General features: G+C 42.7%; 1 protein-coding gene and 1 long non-coding RNA gene across 2 annotated transcripts in view; both read right to left on the bottom strand.

Annotated features, from left to right (window-relative positions):
- The window catches only part of srpk2 (SRSF protein kinase 2), a 291,734-nt gene that overhangs the window by 237,056 nt on the left and 38,203 nt on the right, over positions 1-16,475 (bottom strand).
- Positions 14,129-16,475, bottom strand: part of LOC139278487 (uncharacterized) — a 40,060-nt gene continuing 37,713 nt past the window's right edge. Inside the window, exon 3 of the long non-coding RNA XR_011596279.1 lies at positions 14,129-14,330. This is a non-coding gene — a long non-coding RNA (uncharacterized lncRNA). The remainder of the gene's footprint in view (positions 14,331-16,475) is intronic.

Genomic DNA, 16,475 nt, shown 5'->3' with positions numbered 1-16,475 from the left:
AATTTATAGAACAAAAATTGCGCCGAATACTTACCTCGCGATTCTCAGATAGCTGTAAGCCCAATTCCATCTCGGTGCTGCGCAGCAGGAGCTGCTGGGGGCGGAGCTACAGCCCTGCGCCAAAAACAGTGCCGACGGCTGTGTGCCTGCACAGTAGCTACCGGCGTCTTGTCTCCAGGGCGACGACCCTATCCCAGGTCGAAGGGACGTCGCCCCTATCCCCGGCCGAGTGGCCTGCGTATCTTACCTCGGCTGCGGGGCCCGCCCACCTGGCCTCTCGCTGGGGGCGGGCCCCGCCCAAAGAACTCCTGGCAGCCGGCGACGTCATCGTCAGTGGGGCCTGCCCGCCCACATCTCGCTGGGTTGGGCCACGCCCAAAGAGTCGGCGGTGGCCACAGCAGCCTGGCATCGGCTGCGTGTGGGCCCCGCCCGAAGTCCTCGGCAGGGCTCGGCTTCTTCCTGGTCGTCTTCTCTCTCTTTCCCCCCCACCCATCTTCCTCTCTTCTCCTCCTCCTCCTCCTCCCCCCCCCACCTTCACCACCTTCTCTTCTCCCCACTCCCCACCACCCCCACATCTTCTCTTTCTCCGCACCCTCGCCCCCCCCCCCCCCACACACATCTTCTCTTTCTCCCATCCCCCCCCCCCCTACATCTTCTCTCTCTCCCTCCCTCCCCTCCCCCCCCCTCCTCCTCTTCTCCCTGGTGCTGCAGTAGGTGAATAGAAATGTATTTTTATTTATTGAGTGATTTTTAATTTTTTTTTAAAATTTATTTGGATTGATTTATTGGTTTATTTATTGATGTATTTATCACTTATTACTGATGATGGCTCTTTATTTGTAAAACTGAAGTGTTTAATGTTTGCAAACCCCCCCCACCCCCCATCTTTCGTTCTATACGCCTGATTTCTAAGTGTAGGCAAGATTTTTTTGAGCGTACAAAAATCGACACTTACTCCATTCTAAGTTAGTTTGGAGTAAGTTTTCGTTGCCTAAACTTGCAAAACAGGCATATGTGGCTGGACACGCCCCCTTTTTGAAAAAAATCTGTTCTAAAATGAAACTGTTCCAACTGACTAGAACTGGAGCAAACTAAATGTCGATAATTGCAATTTCTAAGATACACCATTCTAAACTAGTTGCTCCAAAAAAAATAGGAGCAACTCAGGCCGAAACTTGACCCCCAGGTTACTACATAAATTTAATTACATACCCAACAAACGTAAATAACTCAAATGCAGACACCACTAACTCAAAAAGTGTCATTTGGACCACGTGAAGAAAATAAAGCAGAATATTTTAGACTAGCTTTGTAAGTGTGAAATAAATGTCAGTAGTACAAAAATATTATATGGTGATGCAGAGCACAATGATTTTGCATTTGTGAAAGGCTCATTTTAAAGATTTGAATATTGGATTTGAGAGTAAAGGAAGGAAAGCATATTTTTAAAAATCATGCTAGAAACAATTTAAAAAATCAACATGACAAAGTTGATACCTGTTGTTGAATATATTGGTTGCAGGACAAAACAGAATATGTTCAAGTTATATTTTTCTAATATTTTAGTGAAGAAATCTCTAAGTCGGTTTATTTCTCAATTTTTAAAATGGCTCACTAATGTATCACAAAACTCACTTCACTGCCCCTTGGTGCTTGTGTTAAATACCATATTAACCAAATACAGTGCATTTTTGAAAATGGCAAATATTCTGAGACATAATATTCTGATGTTTCATCACATTCAACTCAGAGGTGTGACACAGGATAATTTATTCTTCACCCCACCTCAAATCATGCTATCAGGAGAGGTACTTACAAAGGCCAGACACTTCCCCAAGTTGTTGGGGGAGGGAGAAGGGCAAAAGGAAGATCAAAGATTTTATGTACCAAATACGTAGAGGAGCAAATAGTTACAATAATGACAACAATTATACTTTGATCTTACTTAAATCGAGGAGTATTTTTAATATTTTGCTATGTAGTTTTAAAATACCTTAGCAGGGGATGGAAGAAGGCTGGAAAAATAACTCAATGGGAGAGGGAGGCACAGATTTTCAAAAAGATACCCATTTCAGCACAAGCACTGATTTCTCCAGGTGCATTCCTGAGATAAGCAGTTTCTCATGTTCGCAAAGCTCAAGACAGAAAACACCTACCACAGCACTGCATACAGATTAATAGTTATTGCAGGTAAATGTTGACATTTTCATGGTAGGATTTTTCATAGGACCAGATTGACAGGAGCTTTAAATAAATTCTGAAATGGAATATTGTGGCCCATTTACTATTTTTAATATATAACAGATAGATGTTCAGCGTATATGCATGACATTTTATGCGCTGCTGATTTTGAAAGAACTTTAAATATGAGTTATTATACAATAGAAAACGAGGGTGAATTTGAGGGTGAACAAGACTGTTCACAACCTCGGTGTCATATTTGACCCCGAAATGAGTTGCCAGCCACATATCCGCAGCATAACTTAAACTGCCTTTTTCCACCTCCGTAACTTTATCCGTCTCCGCCCCTGCCTCAGCTCTTCTGCTGTTGAAACCCTCATGCATGCCTTTGTTACCTCTAGACTTGACTACTCCAACTCACTCCTGGCTGGCCTCCCAATTCTATACTACATAAACTTGAGGTCACAAAACTCAGCAGCCCATGTACTAACTCGTATCAAGTCACGATTACACATCACCCCTGTGCTTTCTGACCTACATTGGTTCCCGGTTAAACAACACCTTGATTTCAAAATTCTCATCCTGGTTTACCAATCACTCTATGGTTATGGTTATGGCCATGCCCCTCCTTATCTCTAATCATTTTCAGCCTCACAACCCCATAAGATGTCTGCATTCCTGAAATTCTGGCCTCTTGAACATCTCTCATTATAACTGCTCAACCATCGGTGGCTGTGCCTTCAGCTGTTTGGGCCTCAAGCTCTGGAACTTCCATCTCTAAACCTCTCTATCCTCCTTGAAGACGCTGCTTAAAACCTACTTCTTTAAAACAAGCTTTTGGTCATCTGCCTTAATTTCTTCTTTTGTGGCTCGGTGTCAAATTTATCTGTTTTGTCTTGTAACACTGTTGGGACGTTTTACTACGTTAAAGGCACTATATAAATAAAAGTTATTATAACAATGTATAAAATGAAGTTAACAAATTTTCTGTTCTTGGAATGTATCCATATATTCTTAATATACCTATTAAAAATGTATATTCTTAAACTCCTCTCCCGTCTTCACCACATTCACCTCCAACAAGTAGGAGGAGCTCATGGATGAAATTGAGACCATCCGATCAGCTATCTCTGCGAGTTCCCTTCCTTTCCTTCCCCTAGCCCACCGGGCCAAACTTCCTGAGGCTCCCCCCTGCCCTAGCCTTAAACTCGCATCTTTCTCTAGTTTCTCTTTGATCTCCCCTCTTGACCTCTCCAAGCTCATAGAAACAGAAAATAGGTGCAGAAGTAGGCCATTCGGCTCTTCGAGCCTGCACCACCATTCAATATGATCATGGCTGATCATGCACTTCAGTACCCCATTCCTGCCTTCTCTTCATACCCCATGATCCCTTTAGCCATAAGGGCCACATCTAACTCCCTTTTGAATATATCTAAAGAACTGGCCTCAACAACTTTCTGTGGTAGAGCATTCCACAGGTTCAAAACTCTCTGGGTGAAGAAGTTTCTCCTCATCTCGGTCCTAAATGGCTTTCCCCTTATCCTTAGACTGTGACCCCTGGTTCTGGACTTCCCCAACATCGGGAACATTCTTCCTGCATCTAACCTGTCCAATCCTGTCAGAATTTTATATGTTTCTATGAGATCCCCTCTCATTCTTCTAAATTCCAGTGAATATAAGCCGAGTCGATCTTGGCCACGAGACCCACTTCCTGCTCCTTTGACCCGATTCCCACTAAATTGCTGACCACCCAACTTCCCTTTTTGGCTCCCATGTTAGCCAACATTGTTAACGGTTCTCTCTCCTCAGGTACCGTTACCCTCTCCTACAAATCTACAATCATCCCTCTCCTCAAAAAACCAACCCTTGACCCCACTGTGCTTGCGAGCCAACACCCCATCTCCAACCTCCCTTTCCTCACCAAAGTCCTTGAACGTGTTTGTCACCTCCCAAATCCGTGGCCATCTTTCCAGAACTCAATGTTTGAATCCCTTCAAACTGCTTTTCGCCTCTGCCACAGTATTGAAACGGCTCTCAAAGTCACAAATGACATCCTTTATGACTGTGACAAAGGTAAACGGTCCCTCCTCGACCTGTCTACAGCCTTAGATACAGTTGACCACTCCATCCTCCTCCAATGTCTTTCCACCATCGTCCAGCTGGGTGGGACTGCTCTCGCCTGGTTCCATTCTTATCTGTCTAATCGTAGCCAGAAAATCTCCTGCAATGGCTTCTCTTCCCACTCCCGCATACTTACCTCTGGTGTCCCCCAAGGATCCATCTTTGGCCCCCCTCAGCGATATCATCCAAAAACACGGGGTCAGTTTCCACATGTACGCCAACATCACCCAGCTCTACCTCTCCATCACTTCTCTCGACCCCTCCATGTTCTCTAAATTCTCAGACTGCTTGTCCGACATCCATTCCTGGATGAGTAGACATTTTCTCCAACTAAATATTGGGAAGACCGAAGCCATTGTCTTTGGTCCCCACCACAAACTGCGTTCTCTAGCCACTGACTCCATCCCTCTCCCTAACATCTCTCCAAGGCTAAACCAGACTGTTCGCAACCCAGAAGTCATATTTGACCCCGAAATAAACTTCCGGCCACATATTGCAGGGCATTCTCAGGGAAGAGGGTGAACAGCCAGAGGTCGTGGTCCATATCGGGACGAATGACAGGTAGAAAGAAGGATGAGGTCCCGCAGGTAGAATTTTGGGGAGCTAGGAGATTAAAAAGCAGGACCTCAAAAGGTAGTAATCTCCGGATTACTCCCGGTGCCACAAGCTGGTGAGTACAGCAATAGGAGGATACAGCAGATGAATGCGTGGCTGGAGAGATGGTGCAGGAGGGAGAGCTTTAGATTCCTGAGGCATTGGAACCGCTTCTGGAGTAGGTGGGACTTGTACAAGCTGTACTGGTTCACCTCAACAGAGCCGGGACCAATATTCTCGCTGGGGGAGGGGCGGGGTTGCTAGTGCTGTTGGGGAGAGTTTAAACTAGCTTGGCAGGGGGGTGGGAACCTGAGAATAGATTCAGTAGGGGGGGGGGGGGGGGGGGGGGGGTAAAGCTGGAAGAAGAAAGCAAAAATGTAGAAAGTGAGTTTGAAGGACAGAGGAAACAAGCAGTAAAAAAAAAAGGGTAAAACATTTTTTAACGCTCTTTGTCTAAATGCACGTAGCATTTGTGACAAAATAGATGAGTTGACAGCACAAATAGATACAAATGGCTATGATCTGATAGCCACTAGAGATGTGGTTGAAGGTGACCAGGAACTAAATATTCTGGGGTATTTGACAATTTGGAAGGACAGACTGAAAGGAAAAGGAGGTGGGGTAGCACTTAACAAAAAGGATGGGATCAGTGAGTCAGTGAGAAACGATATTGGCTCAGACTATCAAGATGTTGAATCAGTTTGGGTGGAGATAAGGAATAATAAAGGGAAAAGGTCATTGGTGGGCGTAGTCTATAGGCTCTCTAACAGTAGCTACACTGTTGGACAGAGTGCAAATCAAGAAATAATGGAGGCTTGTAATAAAGGAACGGCAACAATCATGGGTGGTTTTAACCTTCATATCGATTGGACAAAGCAAATTGGCTAGAGTAGCCTTGAGGAGTTCATAGTGTGTATCCGGGATAGTTTCCTTGAACAGTACGTTGCGGAACCAACCAGGAAGCAGGCTCTCTTAGATCTAGTACCGTGTAATGAGGCAGGATTAATAAATGATTTTGTAGTAAAAGATCCTCTAGGAATGAGTGACCATAATACGGTTGAATTTCAAATTCAGTTGGAGGATGAGAAAGTTGGATCTCAAACCAGGGTCCTAAGCTTAAATAAAAGGGGACTACAAAGGTGTGAGGGCAGAGTTGGCTAAAGTGGACTGGGAAAATAGACTAAAGAATGGGACGGTTGATTAGCAGTAGCAGAAATTGGATATATTTCATAACTCGCAAAAATATATCCCAATGAGAAGGAAAGACTAAGAGAAGGGATAACTATTTGTGGCTAACTAAGGATATAAGGGAGGGTTTCAAAGTGAAAACAAAGGCATACAATGTGGCCAAGACTAGTGGAAGGCCAGAGGATAGAGTATAAAAGCAGAGATGTCCTGCTACAACTGTACAGGATATTAGTGAGGCCACAACTAGAGTACTGCAGTTTTAGTCTCCATATTTAAAGGTTCACTAGGTTGATTCCGGAGATGAAGGGGTTGGCTTATGAACATATGTTGAATAGGTTGGGCTTATACACATTGGAGTTCAGAAGAATGAGTGTTGATCTTATTGAAACATAAGATAATGAGGGGGCTGAACAAGGTGGATGCAGAGGTATATTTCCACTCATAGGGGAAACTAAAACTAGGACACGAATACTCGGGGACATCGTCTTAGAATAAGGGGCCACCCATTTAAAACTGAGTGGAGGAGAAATTTCTTGAGGGATGTAAATCTATGGAATTCTCTGCCCCAGAGAGCTGTGGAGGCTGGGTCATTGAATATATTTAAGGTAGAGATACAGATTTTTGAGCGATAAGTGAGTAAAGAGTTATGGGGAGGGGGCAGGGAAGTGGAGTCCATGATCAGATCAGCCATGATCTTTTTGAATGGCGGAGCAGGCTCAAGGGGCCAAATGGCCTACTCCTGCTCCCATTTCTTGTGTTCTTATATCCACGGCATCACTAAAACCGCCTTTTTCCACCTCCATAACATCGCCCGTATCCGCCCCAGATCTTCTGTTGACACCCTCATCCATGCCGGTGTTACCTCTAGACTTGACTACTCCAACACACTCCTGCCTGGCCTCCCACATTCGACACTACGTAAACTTGAGATCATCCAAAACTCAGTAGCCAGTGTCCTAACTCGCATCAAGTCACGCACGATCATCCATTTGCTCCCGGTTAAGCAATGCCTTGATTTCAAAATTCTCATCCTTATTTACAAATCCCTCCATGGCCTCACCCCTCCCTATCTAATATATTTCAGCCTCTCAACCCCACGAGATGTCTGCACTCCTCAAATTCTGCCCTCTTGAGCATCCCCGATTATAGCTGCCATTGGTGGCCGTGTCTTCAGCTACTTGGGCCCCAAGATCGGGAACTCCCTCCCTAAACCGCTCCATCTCGCTACCTCTCTTTCCTTCAAAACACTCCTTAAAATCTACCTCGTCAAGCTTTTGGTCATCTACCGTAATTTCTTCTTATGTAGCTCTGTGTTAAATTTATCGGTTTTGTCTTATATTCAAGAGGGAGTTAGATATGGCCCTTATGACTAAAGGGATCAAGGAGTATGTAGAGACAGCAGGAAAGGGGTACTGAGGTGAATGATTAGCCATGATCTTATTGAATGGTGGTGCAGTCTCGAAGGGACGAATGGCCTACTCCTGCACATATTTTCTATGTTTCAAAAACACTGCTGTGAAGTGCCTTGGGATGTTATACTACATTAAAGGCGCTATATAAATAAAAGTTGCTATTGTACTTGTGGTAATGCTTTATACTTTGGAAAATAAGCCAGGAAACATGGACTCTCAAGAAAATCGTTATTTTCTTGCTATACAGTTTTGTGAAAAGCAGATAATGTAACCAGTATTGATCCTTGCTCTGCTTAACATTGTGGCTAACACTATAGAAGTTTAAGACAGTTGATCTATCATGACCACATAATAGTCAATGAAATATAAAATGTAATTTTCAATCTTTAATATAGAGCCCATCTACCTATGAAGTTCCATTAAAGCCAATTATGAATTTTTTTTTTTTAAAGTTTCTGGGATGTGGGCGTCACTGGCAAGGCTAGCATTTATGGACCATTGCTAATTGCCTCAAGAAGGTGGTGGCGAGCTGCCTTCTTTAAACGCTGCAGTCTGTGCGGTGAAGGTACTCCCATAGTGCTGATAGGGAGGGAATTCTAGGATTATGACCTAGCGACGATGAAGGAACAATTATATATTTCTAAGTCAGGATGGTGTGTGGCTTGCAGAGGAACTTGGAGGTGGTGGTGTTCCCATGCGTCTGCTCCCCTTGTCCTCAGAGGTGGCAGACATCACGGGTTTCGGAGGTGCTGTTGAAGAAGCCTTGACCAGTTGCTGCAGTGCATCTTGTGGATGGTACACACTTCAGCCACGGTGCGCTGATGGCGGAGTGAGTGAATGTTTCAGGTGGTGGACAGGGTGCCAATCAAGCAGGCCGCTTTATACTGGATGGTGTCAAGCTTCTTGAATGATGCTGGAGTTGCACTCATCCAGGTAAGTGGAGAGTATTCCATCAGACTCCTAACTTGTACCTTGTAGATGGGGAGGGAAAAGGCTTTGGGGAGTCAGTAGGGAAGACACTAGCTGCAGAATACCCAGTCTCTGACCTGTTCTTGACGCCACATTGTGTGTGTGGCTGGTCCAGTTAAGTTTTTGGTCAATGGTGACCTTCAAGGTGGTGTTAGTGGAGGATTCAACAATGGTTATGCCATTGAATGTCAAGGACGATGGTTAGACTCTCGCTTGTTGGGGATAGTCATTGCCCGGCATTTGTGTGACACAAATGTTACTTGCCACTTATCAGCCTAAGCCTGAATGTTGCCCAGGTCTTGCTGCATGCGGGCATGGACTGCTGTATTATCTGAGGAGTTGCGAATGGCACTGAACACTGCAATCACCAGCGAACATCCCGTCTGACCTTATGATGGAGGGAAGGTCATTGATGAAGCAGAAGATGGTTGGGTCGAGGACCAATCTGCAGCCTTTGACACGGTTGACCACACCATTCTCCTCCAATACCTCCACAGGCATCAGTGAGATGGGACTGCTCTTTCCTGGTTCCATTCTTATCTATCCAGTCATAGCCAGAGAAACACCTGCCACAACTTCTCTTTCTGCTCCCGCATTATTTCGTCTGGTGTCCCCAAGGATTTATCCTTGGCCCTCTCCTATTTCTCATCTATACGCTGCTCCTTGGCAACATCATCTAAAAACACAGTGCCAGTTTCCACATATACGCGGACGACATGCAGTTCTACATCGCCATCTCTTAACTCCTCCACAGTCTCTAAATTGTCAAACTGCTTGTTTGACATCCAATACTAGATGAGCATAAATTTCCTCCAACTAAATATTGGGAAGACCGAAGCTATTGTTTTTGGTCCCCGTTACAAACTCCGTTCTCGAGCCACCGACTCCATCCCTCTCCCTAGAAACTGAGGCTGAACCAGACTGCTCACAACTTTTGTGTCATATTTGATCCCAAGATGAGCTTCTGACCACATATCTGCACCATCACCAAGATCACCTGTGTCCACCTCCATAACATCTGTCTCTGCCCCTGCCTCAGCTCGTCTGCTGCTGAAACCCTCATCCATGCATGTGTTACCTCTAGACTTGACTATTTCATACACTTGGCCGGCCTCCTACATTCTATCCTTTCACACTCTTGGCCGGCCTCCCACTTTCTACCATATGTAAACTTGAGGTTATCCAAAACTCTGTTGCCCATGTTCCACTCGCACCAAGTCCCATTCACCCAGCACCCCTGTGCTAGCTGACCTACATTGGCTCCCAGTTAAGCAACGCCTCGATCTTAAAATTCTCATCCCTGTTTTGAAATCCCTCCTTGGCCTCACTCCTCCCTATTTCTGTAATCTCCTCCAGCCCTACAACCCTCCGAGATATCTGCGCTCCTCAAATTATAGAGCATCCCCGATTTTAATCGCTTCACCACTGGTGGCTGTGCCTTCAGCTACCAAAACCTAAGCTCTGGAATTCCATCCCTAAACCTCTTTACCTCTCCTCCTTCAAGATGCTCCTTAAAATGTACCTCTTTGATTAATCTGGCCTCATCTATATGTGCCTCGGTGTCAAATTTTGGTTGATAAAGCTCCTTCCTGTCAAGCGCTTTGGGATGTTTTGCTACTTTAAAGGCGTGATATAAATACAAGTTGTTGCTGTTGCATTCATTTTGAAATGCTGCCGATGTTTGCGATTTCAAATACTGGCTCATAAGTAAAACATCTTTCCTAAAATCTCAAACATCTGTTTTGAGGCACATGTTAAAAATTATTTTATCAATTTCTATTTAAAACATTGAATGCTGAAAGATAAGACCTCTTATGCAAGATCATAAATGAAAAGGGCTTTATGTGGCACTAAGGAAATAAAAATTCTTGTGTGTAGTAGTGACTGAAATATACGGTAATCTGATCCTTCATTATTCAACGGTGGACTGAAAGCCCACAGAATATCAAACTGTTTAGCGGCCATTGTTGGAGGTAAATCCAAGAAGCAATGTATTTATTTTGTGAAAAACTCCTTGAAATGTTCATGCAAGAAATATTCCACATGAATTTCTTTTAAAGCAAAGCTGTGAGAGAAGTTTATTAACACAGTGATCTAAAAGTATTTATACTTTTCCATCCTCTTCCAAAGTATCCTGAAATCTCATTTTAGGCAGAGCTTAATGGACAAATGTTCCAATACTTCACAGGTTGATTAATGAATATTGTGTTCAGAACAAGTTCATCCTAATTTTGTTGCAAAGGGCAAATTTCCTGACCAAGAATATGTTCAGTACAGGACAACAATTATACACGATGTTATTTTGAGTAGAATTTACTCACTCAAAATTTCTACTGCAACGCTTGAAACATCACAAACCAGCACGAAAAAAAATCTTAGATGGAGTTGCAGCACTGCTTATTACTCATTCCTTCCAGTAGTGAATTTTAGCTACTTTTTAGCTATTCTGTTAGAGTGTAAAATCTCTGGCCTGACCACATGGTGGAATTTGGTAATAACCATGGAGAAGACCTTTTTCTATCCAACATATTGAAAGAGGATACAGCAACTGGAGGTGGGGGGGGGGGGGGGGGGCGGAGGAGAAGGACCAGATTTTGTGGTTGATACTTTACATTGAATCCAACATATAACTGAAGCACCCCTATATTATTAAAGGTAAGATACTTTATGATCTAACTTATAAAATGAAATTAAGCTAGGTTAGAAACAGATACAGACATGGACAACAGCCCAGACTGCTCTCACGAACCTCCTTATGATCAGGAGCTCAGCTTCTTGGTGAGAAATGGTACCTAGTCATAGGACACCTAAAGGGGGAGAAAAAAAAAAATAAACACTACCAATTTACTCTGGTCCATGATAAAAGACCATATTCCTCAACCTAAATTACTGCTCACATTCAGATCAACCAACCATTATTCGAATTAAATCACAAAGATGCAACTTGAATTCAGAAATTTTAAGTTTAAAATTCAGTTACAGAAAAAGCAAAAAGCAGTTTAACCATGCACGGATGTTTTTGATCCAAGGTGGTTCAAATTGCAGTTGCAGATAACTTTCAAATGGGAGGAGAATTTTTTTTTAAACTTACCAGCCAGTCAAAATGTCAAATTTTACCTGCAGTAATTCACTTAGTTTCTATTTTCCCCTATTTTTAGTTATTTATGACAGGAAGCTATAAGATAGAGAAGTGAAATCATGAATGAGGATCATCACTCAGATAATTGATCAGGTAAGCTGAATGTTGCTCTCCTTCAAAATAATAATCTGCATATATGTGGACTATTATTCATGAGTGGATGAGTAATCCAATAGGGTAACCCAACAAAAGCTGGGACCATGAAGCTGCCAATGTGACAGTCAACCACCACAAGCATTCCTGTAACAATTGAAATTAATTTACTGCATTGCAATGTGTTTTTACAATTAGTTTGGGATCCCACTTCTACCTACTTTTACAAATTTAATAAGATGAATATTGCTCTCCTTCAAAATAATAATCTGCATATATGTGGACTATTATTCATGAGACTGTAAAACATAATCTTACAACATGCATTTTATTTTCCAGCAACTTCTGAAGCTATGCAAAACAATTTAAAAAATCATGTTTTCGTGTCCATTTGGCCTCACCAATTGTCGATGAGAGATGTGAATCATAACATGCTGATCCAATAAGCAATTTACTGATAGATCTCCACATACAATTTAATGTACAAAATAAAGCTCATTTCATGAAATGCCATATTTTAAAACAAAGATTTTAGGCCGAATCATATTTTACTATGCATCCACCAGTCAACATCCATAGTGGGTGAAAGATTTTCATAAACTCATTGCTTTAGGAGTTTTACTTCAGTAATATTGCAAAATAAAAATGACCAGATTCCGGGGATAATGAAATCAATCTGGAGGCAGGGAGAGGGTGGGAAATGGGAGGAGAAAGGAAAGGAGGGCAAGGAGAAGCCAATGGGAGAGATATGGGGGAAGCGCAAAAAGGGAGAAGAAGGAATTGCTTATGACATCCGATCTCACTGCGACCAAGGTAAGCTATCCCCCCTTGTTCTTCTCAACCTGTCTGCAACATTTGACATGGTTGAACACACCATCCATCTCCAATGCCTCTCTTCAGTCATCCAGCTGAGTGGGACTGGTGCATTCTTACCTATCCAGTCATAGCCAGAGAATCACCTGCAATGGCTTCTCCACACCATTCCCTTTGGAGTTCCCCAAGGATCAATCCTTGGCGCCCTTCTATTTCTCATCTACATGCTGCCTTTCGTGATATCATTCAAAAACACGTCAGGTTGCATATATACGTTGACGACACCCATCTCTACCTCACCAACCATCTCTCTTGACCCCTCCACTGTCTCTAATTTGCCACATTGCTTGTCCGACATCCAGTACTGGATGAGCAGAAATTTCCTCCAATTAAATATTGGGAGGATTGAAGCCACTGTCTTCGGTCCCCGGCACAAATTCAGTTCCCTAACCACCAACTCCATCCCTCTTCCTGACAACTACCTGAGGCTGGACCAGACTGTTCGCAACCTTGGTGTTGTATTTGACCCCAAAAATTAGCTTCCGACCACAAATCCGCTCCATCACCAAGGCCAAGATTTTGCTTGAAGACTGGAGATTGCTTTTTCTTTTGCAAGGTTAGGTCCACCTACCGTGAAGTCAGTGGATCACAAACGTTTTCCTTCTAGCAAGGTTACTTTGGCTGAGATTTGCTCTTTCACAGTATATTGGACAAATAGGAGCCCATGCAGTTTTCAGAAACCATTATTTCAATAATTGACACTTTCCACTTTCAGCACTTTTTTTTCCCAATCTATTGTGCAACAAAAATATCATATTGGAACAACCTGTGCCCCTAAAAAAAAACAGCATAGGGTTTTATAGAGAATACAAACTGAAATATAACAATTGCAGCCACCATCACATTTGTCACTATTTACACTGGCAAAGGTGTCACCATGAAGGGATAGCTTCTTTGCTCCATTCCACCAGAACAGAAAGGTCTGTAGACTAATTCCATCTATCTTTGCACCAAACTGTGTGTCTGGCACAAACACAATGAAATAACAGCCATTTAAAAACATTTTAATGTGTAATAAAACTCAAATCACTGAGGGAATAGTTTCTTGAGAATTATTTTTAATCTCAGTTCTAAACTATAAAATGTTGTGCAGTGTACTTATCACTCTGGATGCTTAATTCGGAGTGATTGAGAGATTGTTACACAAACACCCAAGAACACGAAGTACAGAAGCCAAAACTCAACGTGGAGTTCCCTCAGGTTACTTGCTCGCAATCTTAAATGAATACCAAATATGGTTTGAATATAAACGTCAATTTAGCCATCTTGCCAATAGAATACATTAAATATGGCAAGTGTACGGTGTTGGAGCTTACTGATGTATTACAATATACCACAGGATTCTGATAAAATTACTACTTTTCTTTTTTAAAGTCTGCATGATGTCAGTATATTCTATTAGTAGAAGACCTTAACATTAGATGTGCACAAAAGCTTATGATCTTTGTCCTCAAATTTTAGTTGGCTTCTCAAAGGAATATGGAATGTTTTAAAATATACACATACACACATTAAGGTTTTCTTGAGTTCTATTTAATTCCATAGCAAGCATGCCTGGTAATACAATCACTTTTTAAATACGTTGCCAATAGTCCCACACAGTAATATGTTGCACTATTCATACGTGCATTCAAAATCTCTAAACAAGCTTTTGGTCATCTGCCCTAATTTCTTCTTTTGTGGCTTGGTGTCAAATTTATCTCTTTTGTCTTGCAAAACTGTTGTGAAGCATCTTGGGTCATTTTACCACGTTAAAGGCGCTATATAAATAAAAGTTATTATTAAAACATTTGTCATCCAGCCCAAACTGTTGATTGTATTAGTTTGCAAGTAAAGAAAATTAACATTAAAATTACAACACAGAAACGGGACATTCAGCCCAACCAGTCTGTCAGAGTTTACCTTCCACGTGAGCAAAATAGTCCGAATCACATGGACCCTAGGTTTGATGCAAAGTTAATAGCATTTATCTGGATATTTCATATCCCTTTTTCCCTCATCCACCTATCTAATCTAATCTTGACTATTGACAAAGCTGCTGCTTCACCTATGACCCTGAAAGTAAATTCCACATCCTCACAACTCTGTTTAAATAATTTACTCTTGTTCTCTTTTCTAATTCTCTTACATTTAATCTTATATCTATGGCTCCTCATTCTACACCCCATAACTTTTGGAAACATGATCTATTCTGTCCCATTTTTTCATATTTTTCAACACTTCCATCATACTGCCCTATACTGGTAGATAGAACATGTCCAGGGAATTATAGGCCAGTCATCTTAACATCGGTGGTAGGAAAAATAATGGAATCTCTACTGAAGCAGAAAATAGAACATCTAGAAACCAAAAATAGAACGACGAATAGTCAGCATGGATTTCAAAAAGGAAAGTCTTGCTTGACCAATCTCACTGAATTTTTTGAAGAAGTAACAGAGAGAGTAGACAAGGGTAATGCAGTAGATGTAATTTATCTAGATTTTCAAGAGGCCTTCGATAAGGTACCCCGTAATAGACTGATAAACAAGGTCAGAGAATGCAGAGTCAGGGGACAAGTAGCAGAAAGGATAGCTAGCTTAAAGACAGAACGCAGAGAGTAGGGGTAAAGGGTAGCCATTCACTCTGTTGTTCACAATTTATATTAATGATTAAGACTTTGGAATCAAAAATATAATTTCAAAATTTGCGGATGACACCGAACTGGGGTGATAGTCAATACTGAGGAGAACTGCAACAAATTACAGGAGGACATTAATAAACTTGCAGAATGGGCATATAATTGGCAAATTAAGTTCAACAGAGATAAATGTGAGGGGTTACATTTTGGTAGGAAGAATAGGGAGGTCACTTATTACTTGGCGCGTGAGAGTCTAGGTGGGGTAGAGGAACAAAGGGGCCTCGGAGTACAAATACACAAATCGCTAAACGTTGTGACACAGGTTAGCGAGGCCGTAAAAAAAAAAAAAAGCTCTAGGGTTTATTTCTAGAGATACAGAATTGAAAAGTAGGGAAATTATTCTAAACCTGTGTTGAACTTTGGTTAGACTACACTGTGTACAGTTCTGGTCACCATATTATAAAAAAAGATAGAGGTACTGGAGAGGGTGCAGAGAAGATTTCCAAGGATGATACCAGAAATGTGAGGGGAGACATAACGAGGAAAAGATGAACAGGCTTGGACTCTTCTCTCAAAAAAAGGCCGACGGGTGACCTAATCGAGGTTTTTTAAATTATGAAAGGTTCTAAGTGTGCATACAGATGTTCTCCTGCGACAGTTGGAGCTGGTGCTCTCCACTCTCTCTCCTGCGACAGTTGGAACTGGTGCTCTCCACTCTCCGTCCTGCGACAGTTGGAGCTGGTGCTCTCCACTCTCCCGTCCTGCGACAATTGGAACTGGTGCTCTCCACTCTCTCTCCTGCGACAGTTGGAGCTGATGCTCTCCACTCTCCCGTCCTGCAACAGTTGGAACTGGTGCTCTCCACTCTCTCGTCCTGCGACAGTTGGAGCTGGTGCTCTCCACTCTCCCGTCCTGCGACAGTTGGAACTGGTGCTCTCCACTCTCCTGTCCTGCAACAGTTGGAACTGGTGCTCTCCACTCTCCTGTCCTGCAACAGTTGGAACTGGTGCTCCCCACTCTCCTGTTGGTGTAGGAGGGAGGACTTTAGTTTCCTGAACAATTGGGACCACTTCTAGGGAAGGTGGGACCTGTACAAGTCGGACAGGTTACACCTCAACAGAGACGGGACCAATGTTCTCGCGGGTGGTTTTGATAGTACGGTTGGGAGGGCTTCAAACTAGCTTGGCAAGGGGATGGGAACCCAGGAGAGGGCTCGGAGCTAGTTAGAGTGGGTGAGAGCTCAGATGAACAGAACCCCAAGAAAGAATGCAAAAGGCAGGAGGCAACA

Source organism: Pristiophorus japonicus, chromosome 13, assembly GCF_044704955.1.
Source record: "Pristiophorus japonicus isolate sPriJap1 chromosome 13, sPriJap1.hap1, whole genome shotgun sequence".
Lineage (NCBI taxonomy): Eukaryota > Metazoa > Chordata > Chondrichthyes > Pristiophoridae > Pristiophorus > Pristiophorus japonicus.
This window is presented reverse-complemented; position numbering and strand designations above follow the sequence as displayed.